This window comes from Chroicocephalus ridibundus, chromosome 5 (genome assembly GCF_963924245.1).
Source record: "Chroicocephalus ridibundus chromosome 5, bChrRid1.1, whole genome shotgun sequence".
NCBI lineage: Eukaryota > Metazoa > Chordata > Aves > Charadriiformes > Laridae > Chroicocephalus > Chroicocephalus ridibundus.
This window is the reverse complement of record NC_086288.1, coordinates 38,493,142-38,505,436: the sequence shown is the minus strand read 5'-3', so window position 1 is coordinate 38,505,436 and position 12,295 is coordinate 38,493,142. Positions and strand designations below refer to the sequence as shown.

General features: G+C 34.6%; 1 long non-coding RNA gene across 6 annotated transcripts in view; it reads right to left on the bottom strand.

Moving 5' to 3' along the window:
• Positions 1 to 5,233: 5,233 nt before the first annotated feature.
• LOC134516393 (uncharacterized) overlaps positions 5,234 to 12,295 on the bottom strand; it is a 53,240-nt gene continuing 46,178 nt past the window's right edge. For 4 of the 6 annotated variants that reach the window (XR_010071315.1, XR_010071310.1, XR_010071312.1 and 1 more), the window contains one exon: positions 5,234 to 11,597. This is a non-coding gene — a long non-coding RNA (uncharacterized LOC134516393). The remainder of the gene's footprint in view (positions 11,598 to 12,295) is intronic. The other 2 variants (XR_010071311.1, XR_010071313.1) reach the window with 2 other exon arrangements.

The window sequence follows — 12,295 nt, the reverse complement described above, 5'->3', positions numbered from 1 at the left end:
TGTGTTAAGGCCAAATATATTCAGATGCTTATAAATGCTTTCCTGAATACAAATGTGTTCTTGAATTAAGACTGAGCAGTGATAAAAACTGAGTGCATGAACATTGAAAACAAAGTCAACTTCAGGTATTTTAAAAACATTCTTACATCATAGTTTATATATAGTGTTTGTTGCTTGCTGTTCCTGTTAGTCAATTAATCCCTAGCTTTGATCACAGTTTAGCAGATTGTGTCAGGACAACCACTCCTTTTTTTTTTTTTCATTTGGGTATGAAGATATAGTTTTGTTGAACAGCTTGTTCATAGGAGGATTGTGCCCAGCGGAAAACTTAAAAGATCTCCAGCACAGCACTTTTTTTCTGACAGTCAGAGGGCCTTTGCTGACCTAGCCCATAATGTTTTAGCTATGCAAAAGCTCCTGAGACACATAGTTTATTGTGCGGAGAGAACAATATTTTGCGAATGCTTATTGCCAGAGTAAATCAAAAGACATGTCAGACAAATTCATTGTCATTGCAATCACTGGCAGGGCAGGGCCAGTTTCAAGCAAGAGAAATAAAGAATGCAAGCAACTCATCTAACTGGCAAGAATGACAAATGGAGACTAGTCAATTCTACATTTTTCTGCCAGAACAATTTCTTCTTTAGAATGCTTATTTATCCACAGTAATATAAAATGTGTCACAAAATCACTGAGGTTGGAAGGGAGATTTTCTCGTCCAACCCTATGCTCAGAGCAAGGTCAGCATGCTCAAAGGCAGGTTGCTCAGGCCCATGCCCGGTCAGGTTTTGAATGGCTCCAAGGATGGAGACTCAACAACCAGCCTAGGCAACCTGCTGCACTGTTCAGTCACACTTACAGAAAATAAGGGTTTTTTTCTTTTGTTTAAATGAGATTTCCTATATTCCAGTTTGTGCCCACTGCCTCTCCTCCTTTCATGAGGGCATTGTTGAGAAAGGTCTGGCTCTGTCTTCTGTACACCCCCATTAGGTATTTGCATACATTGATAAGATCTCCCTGAACCTTCACTTCTCAAGGCTAAACAGTCCCAGCTCTCAGCCTCCCCTTGCATGAGATACACTCCAGTCCCTTAAAAATCTTTGTATAATTATGCGAACAAAAATATTTTAAATAGTATGATATACACATTTACTTGTTTGGCAAATATGAAGCTGTCATAATTTATAGGTGAAAGTATGCTTTCCTTTGTTCTTTAGCATGTTTACTCAGATTCCCGCATAGTTATTTCCAGTTATTTTTCCATTTTTTTGTGGGTTTTTTTTTCCCATGAAGATGTCATTCCTCGTGCTCCATTAAGCAAGTATACTGGAGTTTCTCCTACAAGGGCACAGTCCTGCTTCCTTAGTTTTCTGTTGTTCTCATGCATTGCAGGAAAAATTCAACAATGGAAAAAACTAACAGACTAATAGCTTTTCCTCTAAGAGCGCAAGCTTGTGCCTGAAGCAATAGGTCTAGTCATCTGCAAAGACTTGGTCATTACTTGTTGAATTCATTATTATTTTAGGCTGGTTTATTTTCATACAAAAATGAGTCCCAGTTGAAAAAGCACATTTGCTAATGATATGTTGCAAACCTATGCACTTATGTAAGAGCACATCTTTTCCTATTCTGCACTCCCCTAAATCTCATTTCTTTTTCCTTTAGGTCCCTAAAAAATCATTTCTATTCCATCTAAACTCAGCTCCCAGTCATTGCCAAGCAATGAATTATTTTTAAGCACAAGGTTCTATATACAAGTGATGGCCAGTGAATACGAAATTCTCTTTCTAATTTTAAAACATATGCATTGAACCAGTTTCTTGATTTAACTCTCATCTTAAAAACTTAGTGTACTCTGCAGCTTGTGTTTGACTCTATGTAAAGTGCTTTGTAGGGATGATGATATAAAAATCCAGCTTGCAGCACCAAGAGGTGCAAAGACTCTAAAAAAAAAGACTAAATTGCAATGTAAATAAAAAAAAAAAAAAAGACTAAAAAAACCCCAACTGAACTTTTCACATTTTTACTGTGTTTGATGCTGAGGTTCCTTGACTATCGTGTTGAAAATGTTAATGGCCACTATCTTGCATACTATGCAATATATATATATATTGCAAAATATTCTTAACATCCTAAGAAGCTGGCATGATCCTTGTGCTACCTTATCTACGCAAGGAAGGAGTCATGGAGAGTGGGAAAACGCTGCCTATATCTTATAATAAACTTCAACGTTATTTCCTTAAAATTCAAGTTGAAAGCATTCCTCTAGTATGCATTTATTCCCAAACAGTCATTCATGAGCTTTAACCCCCGCAGTACAGAGTTTTTAAATAACCTCAGGCAATAAAAAATTTTTGAAAGCGCTAACTATTGCCACTCTTCACCCATCTGCCTATTCTGGGGATTTTTATCCAATCACTGTCATAATAAGCGTGAGTTTCAAAAACTGTCCTTTTAAAATTTAAGAGGTGCCTTGACTGATGCAATTTGGATATAGATTCAGCCACAGTTCAAGAGATGTTTTTTTCTTTTTAATTCCTTCAGGACATATATGAACAAATAGACACTTTAGGTCAAATTCCAGTACAGGAATCTGGAGGTTACATTTGAATTGAGCTCCATTTGCATATCTTGAACACTGATCATGGGAATAAATCACACCTAAAAACATCATCCTAATAATTTGTCAAATTCTTATCAGCATATAAAATAGCCATCAATTTAATAATCAGCTCACATCTTCCAAAGTAACAGTTTTGCATAGCTATAACTTTTCATAATCAATACTGATATTTCTTTACTCTTCATCTCAAAACGTTAACTTTTAAAAACCATCAAATTGCATTATCATTTTACAAAAGATATTACCTTGAGGCTGACCAATTAATATTCCTTAGTATTGCAAAATTACTTAAGTACCCTTGTACCTCAATGAAGATATTAAATCAGTTAGTTATGCATGTGACCCATTCACAGTCCTCTGTATATCAAACCTGAATTTTTAGGAAATATATCTTTAGCTCCCATTGAACAAATAACACATAGAAAAGAATTCCTAGATGGAATCTTCCATCTTCCAGATCACTTTCAGATGAGTTATTTGTATCCATGGATACCGAGTCATTGTGAACAGCATTCATTTTCAGCATTGCGAATAATAACATTACCTTTCAAACCTAACCTTCAGTACTTAAATTTCCTATGTCAGATTTCAGTGATAAACCACATATGGATACAATTAGGGCATGAAACCCAGCATTTAGTCTAATCTCTCATTTTGGAAAACGATCTATGCCATCTGCTAGACGTAGAACTTCACAGCCAGGACTGTGGCTGTGCTCATGCAACTATTAGTGGCTGATAGTGAAGATTGGAATCAATTTTGTTTTAATGTAATATATTTAAACATGTTATACAGTCCAGAAGAGAGCATCTCTCATATTTATTCTACTTTTAGCATCTGAGTATGTAGCAATCTCAACAGCATTCAAAACACAGAGAAATGTTATTGACAGTATACCACTTTTCCATTTTTGTTTTTAAATAAAAACTGTTGCAATTATGAACCTGCCTTAATGTGCTTTAGTACCAAGGAAAACTTATTAACCATTTCTGGAAATTCTGCTTATTTAAAAACTTATACCTTCCAATCTCCACTGGTATAAATACCAGGGATAAAAGCAGTATGTCAGTACACACAGGTATACATATGCACATTTTTATGATAAATAAAACAGATCCCTATTTTCCCACAATCTCACTTTATTTTTTTCTCTCTCTTACACCTGTTCTGAAAGGAGCACAAAGCTAACAACAAGAAAAAGTAGGAAAGCAAGATGGTCATTTTTAAAATTGAAGATGGCTGTAATTTTCCGCACCAAAGGGTACAGTGGAAAGAAGGTCTGATACTTACTTGTTCAGACTGTACCAACCCACTCTATTTGCCAAGGTTTCACGCAAAACTGCTAGCAGCTGTGGAAGGTCAACTCCTTGTTGAAATTTGGATCCAGGTTTTTTGGCATAATTTCATGGAAAGACTGTTCTAGAAGCTTGAAAGTGGCTGAGCAGAAGGCATTATATAATATTGAGTTATATCATGTTCAGCAAATATGATACAAAAGATTTTTTTCTTAGGAATCTGTATTTCATTTTTCCAAACTATACAAGTGTGTAACAAGCTATCAGGTAGTCTCTAATGTGACCATTGTTAATGTTCTGTTCCATTTAAACCTATTAAAACCAAAAGTTTTAGGAAAACAAGTAATGTAGAATGTTATCCTAAATGCTCATATGTTTTGTTGAATGCTCATATGGTTGTTTGCCATTACATTCCTTTAGGGTTATTACTTGTTCCAACTATTTTTTTCCTTATTACTGGTAACTGCAATAATGTCATTACTACTGAAACATTTACATTTATAAGTTAGTTAAACATAGGGAAGAATTTTAAAATAACATGCATTTTATATTGAAACACCCATCTAATCATGCCTAATATAATTTTTAACATATAATGTCACTTACTGCAAAACAAATTTAACCTATGCTTTTATTATTGGAAGAATAAATTAATCCTGAGTATTATTTAGAACTACCACATGATAGTAACTAACATGTTACAGATGTATCATATTTTAGTGCCACAAAAAATGGCATTTTAAGTCAATATTTCATAATTCTGTTTAACACTGACCAGAATGATTATTATTTAAATATGTTCTCACTGCCTTTATCATACAGAACATAGGTGCAGGCTATTAGATTATACACAGTATAGACTGATAAAATCTGTTTCCACTTACTTTTACTTCAGGTGTTCTTGTTAACATTTTAATGGAATTTACATACTACAAATGTATGCAGAAGTATCTCAAGTCCTCTCCTGTTCAGGATACATACAGATATTAATTCAAATGGTCCCTAAGTGCACAGAGTGGGGAGCAGGGAGATAGGTGTAATTAATTTACTTAGAAATGTCATAAAACTCAGTGATGTATAATGAAATTACACAGCAATAAATATGTAAGCATCACTTAATTCCATTATAAACTCTGATGTGACAGAAGTAATGATGAATAGTAATGTAGGATGAAACTTGTTCTTGGCAATCAACCATTTTTATTAGCAAGGTCAAGTTTATGGTATTTAAGGTGAATATTTCTTTAAGAAATGTATATGGGTTCATACTCATCAACAATTAAAATTGGAAAGATTCACTGATACTTAATCATCCTAAAATAAATCCTCAATATTTTACTGTAGTGTAAGCTTAAAGACAATATTGATAAATGGGTACAAACATCAGAATAAAACTTCCAGTATTTCTTTTTAACTTGTGTTCTTAATCAACAAACACCGTACAAATAAAAATGAAACAAAACCTTAAAATCCTCCCCATACTTGAAATATTTGTCTTTACATTGAAAATACTGAATGATGTAAGATTGCTAAAACAGTATGATTCCTTCTTGTAAAATGTAATCAGAGTTAGCAAAAAAAAGCCCTGTAGACCAGAGAAACAAATTGTTATTAAAATTACACAAAAAGCTATGCTGGAAAAACACCTTGAAAAATAAATAATAACAAGAAAAAGATACCAATTCGGCAATGGTGAGTTACGTTTCGCTTAACACACTAATCTTTCCTCCTAAAGGTTTTATCTCATGCATTTTGATAAAACAGAATAAGCACAACTAAAAAGTATAATCATGCACTAGAGAGTCTATCATAAATGTATATTAAGAGTGTGGCATGTAGAATTTTAATCTTATATTTCTCTGCATGGAGTCCTCTCCATATATTTGTAGTCTTCAGGATGACCAGATGAACTGACCTCCTGAGACACTTGCCAGGCTTTTTCTTATGACTTTATGTTATACAAAAAAATAACTCTCCATGCCTTGTTTCACATCATGCCCGGACTTGCAGGATGAAAATATACATTAGCTGACGTGAGAGTTGTCATAAAGGATACACACAATGGCCTTTTCCCAAATCCTAATGCAGTCCTCATGCACAGCATGACAATTACAGTGAAAAAGAGTCTGCTAGATTGGCTGTGTAAAAGGAACTGGAAAACTGTATCATTGCAGATACATACCAAAATGCAAAAGAAAAATATACACATGGGACCACTTTAGAATTATAAATTGGTATAATTTATCAGAGTTCATCCACAATATGGAGAAGCCAACAGATGCAGAATTGAAACTGCCAGCATTAACACAATAGCTGTATTTTCATTACTGACCCTTTCACACCTTTCAGCAACAAATAAGTGTATTAAATCTAATGCTCTCAATCTGAGTATTGGAAGGGTTCATGTGTTTGAAGGTAGAAATTCTTTATTAAAATTCGAGTTTACTTCAGGAAGGTTTAAGACGTGATTATCCCGAACAGCCATAAAAATCGGTTCCACTTAAGAACGGTGAGAAATGCTATATAGTTAGCAATTATAACAGCAGCACATTTTTCTATAATAATTGGAAGAACTCTGAAATTATACTGACTCTAGCTAACCACCATGAGTGCACTAGAGAAAGTAAAGAAAGTGCTGAGGTTCACCTGATGAGTTTTCAGAATCAGATAACCTGAAATGCTTATTTCCAGGTTAAAAGTAAAGACAATAATAGTTGAATAAACCGTAACTTTAAAATTATTACTTACTACAGGCAGTACAGTGCACCTTTATTAAGATTGCCAGGCATATCACATTTTCATATTTATACACAGTCTCTGTAATGTGAAGAAAATTCCAGTTTCTTGAACACTCATATCATCTTTTGAATTTGAAGGCCTTAACTACACATCTTTTTTTCCCCCTTTGAATTAAAATTAATAAACTTACTGTCACCTAAACCCACATTATCTTCAACCAGTAAGTCTTGACTACTTCTTACCAAAACTGGGTCTAATACAGATTCATCTTTTATTTGTTCAGTGATTACTTGGTGAATAAAATTGGTAGGTAATAAAAGGTTAAAAAAAAAAAAGAAACCAAACCAAAAAACCCAAGAAGAATAAGTTCTAAGTCCTACCATGACTATTATAATTTGTTTACCTTTTTTAAGGTTATTTCGACACAAGCTATTTCTGTTGTTATTAGTATGCTGTCTTCCCATTCTGCCTGTGTTTTTTCAGCTCTTCAATGCTCATTCCTCCTTGAACACCTTTTATACTGCTTCTGCTTTTTTTAAATTTTAGTAATTGAGTTCTACTAACCCACTATCTTTCTGATATCCTCAGAGCACCTACTTCACTCCTGTAGTTCTGGTTCTTCTGTTTTTTGACCCACCTGGGTTTGTCTTTGGACTTGTTTGTAAACTTTGCAGTTATTTCTTGCTGACTATAACCAACCTTCTGTGTGCAACTTTTTCATGAACAGTTATCGCCTACTTTGCTATTGTGTTATTATTATGACTTCCTTGCTCATGATAAATCTTATCTATTGTAATGTCCCACGTGACTCCTTTTTTTCTTTTTTTTTTTTTTGCATTGTAAAGTAGGCATGGGAATTGCATAGTGTCTCAAGATTTGTCTCCTTGAATTTCAGGATCTTTACAATCATGACTGCCTGAAGGCCGGTTCTCTCCAAAATGGACATTGTCCGATTACAGGAGCTTGTGTTTCTGAACAACTACCTATGGCTGAAGGTCTCAAAAACCCAGTAAATGTTATTTTACCTCCATAGTTATTTGTCTGTTTTTACAGTTTATTCAATCCTTCCACCTACTTTTTTAAAGATGAGAAAAATAACACTTGAAATCCTTTAAGATTCTAATTCTCTGACTGCCTCATAGGTTGGCAAAGTAATTCTTGATACTTTAGGAGGAATCTGTCAAATCTATCATGATGGATGAATAGCAGATGCTACTGTGTTCACCTTTGGACTTTATTCAGCCTCAGATAAACATCTGTTGCCATTTATTCTTTCATATGACTTGGTCTCATTTCTCCTGTATCTCCAGGCTGTAGCTGTCTGCCATCATTCTTTTCTATGCTCTTGTGATACTAGCTGTTATTTTCTTCTTCTTCTTATACTATCTGATTTTTTTTCTCCAGCAGCACATCTTTTTCTGAGCAGTCTTCTCCTTCATTTTCTATGTTCTTGGAGACTCTTTTCCATAAGCTTCTGAAATAAAATCTCCTTCCATTTTCACAGCAGCTCAGTAGCCACCAGGTCTTGATCAAGTGACCCTACAATCTTTCATTGGGGCACCATTCAAGATTAAGGAAGAAAAGGTGGACTCTTATTTTGTCATCATTGTTGAAGACCTCCATTCTTCAGGTCCTCTGTGGCTCTGCATCACTATCGCCTTATTTTCCTTAGTTCCAACTCTGAAGAAAAAATAAAAAAAGTCTAGTTCTTTCTCTCAGATACCACAGGATATAGGATATAAGTAAGATATGAGAAGAGATATGGCAGGAAAAAGACAAATGCTGACACAAAGAGGGGACAAAAAGAAGACAAGCAGAACCTGTTTCTGCCACAGCACTTGAATCAATATGGACCAACAGAAATAGGAGATTATCTGATGGAGTTTTGTATGATTCATTCACAGTTTCCTGTTTTGGTTATGAATAAGATAGAGTATGACACCATTCATTAACTTGTACTCATTAAAACAAGGAAAATGGATGAAAAAAGTTGTAAATTAACTAATTAAAAAGTAAATCAGAATTAAGATTACCTCAAATAACTTCTATTCTCATCTAGCTTTAGTCAATTGACTTCATTGGATCTATGCTGATTACGTTGTCTGAGAACCTTGTCTATGCCTGGTATAAGGCATTAATTCAAATAGGGCACATATCATGTCAGCTTGGGAAACCAAGAACTTGAACTGCATGATGGGCTGTCTTGAAGTATTTATTGCTGCTATTAAGTAGTTATCCTTACTTCCAAAATCACATGCAACATAATTTCCCTTCAAACAGGTATTGAGTCTGTTTTCATTCGCTCATGAAGACTTCTTTCTGAGAGATATTAGAAACTAATATGATAGAGTTAGAGTTTACACTGAAGTTGAAAGGAATATCAACCTCTGTGAAAAGTCTGGAGAATGCTATAACAAAACCTTATTCTAGGAAAAAGTTTTGTGGGTTTTGGGGGAGGGTGTTCGGTTTGGGGTTTTGGTTTGGTTTGGTTTTCAGCTAGGATTCAAAAGGCCAACAAAAAATTCCACAATGTTTCACATTATCTTCTCTTCCGGTATTTCTCATCACAATGATATATCCCTAACAGTAGCTTTGCGTTGCTGTTCATTTTATACCAAATATTGAGTTATACTCTTGGATAGACACAAAATATTTACAAAGATGTCAATATAAATTATGCCAGCACATCAGTTGCCCTCTAATAAGCCCAGGTGAACCCTAGATGGCTCTGAAAAAAAAATCTGTCAAGCTTTTTTCATGTTAGCTACAGCAGAAGGACAGACTTGCTGTGGAAAGGACTGATTCCAGCCAGGTCAATCTGCCCAGGACTGAGACTATAGGAAACACAGTGCACAAATACCTAAGTGGCTTTGCAGGTGCCAGTTTTGCCTTACATATCTTGCGCTAAGCCAGAGCTAATCGTTATCGAACCATGCTGACTGTCTTGTCAGTGTCTCTGTACTTGACTTGATGTGTCCTGTAGTACCTATATTGTGTTTATTATAACTAAGGCATCAGACGTTCAGCTTGGAAAAATGGGAAAGACCAAAGCAGGGATTTGGAATCTCCTCAGTGTGGAGGAATAACACAGCACAAGAAACTTCTGAAGTTGATTCAGCTAGTTTTCTTACAGCCACTGGAGTAACTTTGGTTCCATTCATTCAGAGGCAATATTATTATGATGATGGGTCCAGCTTCTGCATCAACATGACACTCATGTTGTCCTTGAATGAGGGCTGTGAAGAGCCAAGCTGATCCATCCTTCTGCAAGTGGAGGAAAGGCTCTTTGTATGTCTCTACCCTTCTGACCCTCTTTTTTTTTTTTTTTTTTTTTTTTGTCTGTCTCAGTCTCCTAGAGTTTAGGAAAGGAGTGAGCAATCTTTCAAGGTTATGGTCGATCTTTCAAAAGCTAGGTTTTTCTTTCCCAAATTCTCTCTCAAAATACCTCACTCAGGACTGTCTCATTACCTATCTGCTTGACATTTAGTCAAACTGTGGCCCTAAATGAGAAGACCCAAGCAAACACACAATAGTAGCCAAAAGAGGGATAATAAGAGTTAAAAAATGTCCTTATTTATCCTAACTTTGATACATATTTTTGAGTGGAATTTCACTTATTACCAAAACAGATTATAAGGTACATCTTAAAATAAAACTGCCTATTCATAAAACTAAAATATGAATTTCCTAAATAATTCAGAAGAAATCATTATTTTACAAGTTTCCCAGTTAAATGTAATTAATGCCTGGAAGTATCAAAGACTGCTTCATAAATCAGAGATGTCAGAAATTCTAGCAATGTTCTTTTCTAGTAAATCTCTTCAGTAAATAATAGTAGATCAAACATAATAATTTCTTCACATTAAGGGATTTGCATATTTTTCTGCAGAGTAACTATAATAGGCATCATTTTTTTCATAAACTAAGAGTTCTTTTCGAATTATTTTGTTTCCTCTAGGTATGCTGAAAAATACGTACATCCTTTTAAAACAGGAAAAAACAAGCAAGAGTAAGGCAATACATGGAGTATCATCTGGTGTGTTACTTGGCTTGCATGGAGGGAAGGAGTTCGACTTGTCAGAGAAGATTTTCTCGTTGATTCAAAGCTAAACGGAGATGCAAGGTCTGGTCTCCTGAAGGATCCTTCTTTCTTTTGTATGATTCACTATCTTTGTACAATACACTAAAGCCACAGAAAACTTGCAATCTGATCGCTGGCAAAACTCTCACATCCCAATTAGAAGAGGACTTGCCCCATGCACTTTTTACTCCCAGCTAGAAGTCTGAATCTAATTCATCACAAGCATGTTTCTTTTGCACCACATGGTCTCTAGTCATGAATAATTTTTTCCTGAGAGATGTATAAGCAGACTTTCTGCATATAAGGGTGCAGAAAATAAAAGCCAAAGCTTTCAATAGACATTATGCTGTTCTTTCCAGTGGTATCTGCCATTCTCACTTAAGATCATGCTGTTAGTCAGAATTCTAAACTTTTTGCTGAGTGTATGATCATTAAAATGATAAAAGTGTGATCTTCCCGCTGCTATTGATTTTTCCACTGAGTTTTCAGCATGAGCATTCTCTACTCCTGAGAGCACTCCAGCTGTGCTGCACAACAGGATAAATAACATCTTTCTGTTTCCCTGAGAAGCTGCTTTCTTCATCTTCTGATCTTTCTAACTTTTCCAACTCCAGTTCATTTTTCTTTACACAAACCAGTTTATGGACTAAATGAGAAGAAAAAATTAAAAAAGAAAACAGTCAAATGAAAAGGACATAAATGAAAAAATTACTTAGAAGGTGTTAAGTTCTTTCTAAGGCTCAACTGAAATATATGCTTTCTAGATTTCACCTTTTATTTTAAAGGTTAAAGGAGGCAGCTGGAGTCTTCATGAGAAGGAAGGTTTTCTTTTTTTCAGTGATTCCAGGTAATTGACTTCCTAAGGAAAGCAAAGAAACCAGAAAATATTGTGATGTGGGTAGTTTTAATTTTGGTTTTAATGTGAAGATGTTTGAGATTTCTTGGACTTTATTTACACTGTCAGAGTGTATTTTTCACAACAACTAGCAGATACATATGAAAGCACAGCACTGTCTGCATTTTCTCTGAGCAGTAGATACAGATTTTTTTTTATTTCATGAATCATTCAAAATTTGTTTTAGTTATTCTATGAAGTGAGAATACACTGTATCCTCCTTGGCAAAGAGAAAGAAAAAAAAACCAGTATTTTTGTCTGCTTTTCAACAACACATACTTGATTAGCCACACATTTTTTGTCATTAAGCTACAGTGCCATAAACCACATCAATTTATCCATGAATTAAAAAAGAAAGATAATATTTTCCTGCTTTACTATGAATTCATTCTTTGCTGTTCAGGAACACAGAACATGGATACCCAATTTCTGGAAATTCACAAGCAAAACTGGTTCAAATTGAGTAGTTTTAATATTGACAAATATTAAAAGTATGCCTGGAAATAAATAGACATATTATGATGTTAGTAGCTACATATGTTCTGTGTAATCTCTATTTTCCCTCAGTTGCTCATGATTGGATGTTATCATTAACCATTACCAAGCATTTAATAAATATAATTCATGACACTGCCTGCAAAATATTTTCTTTATTTTTAATT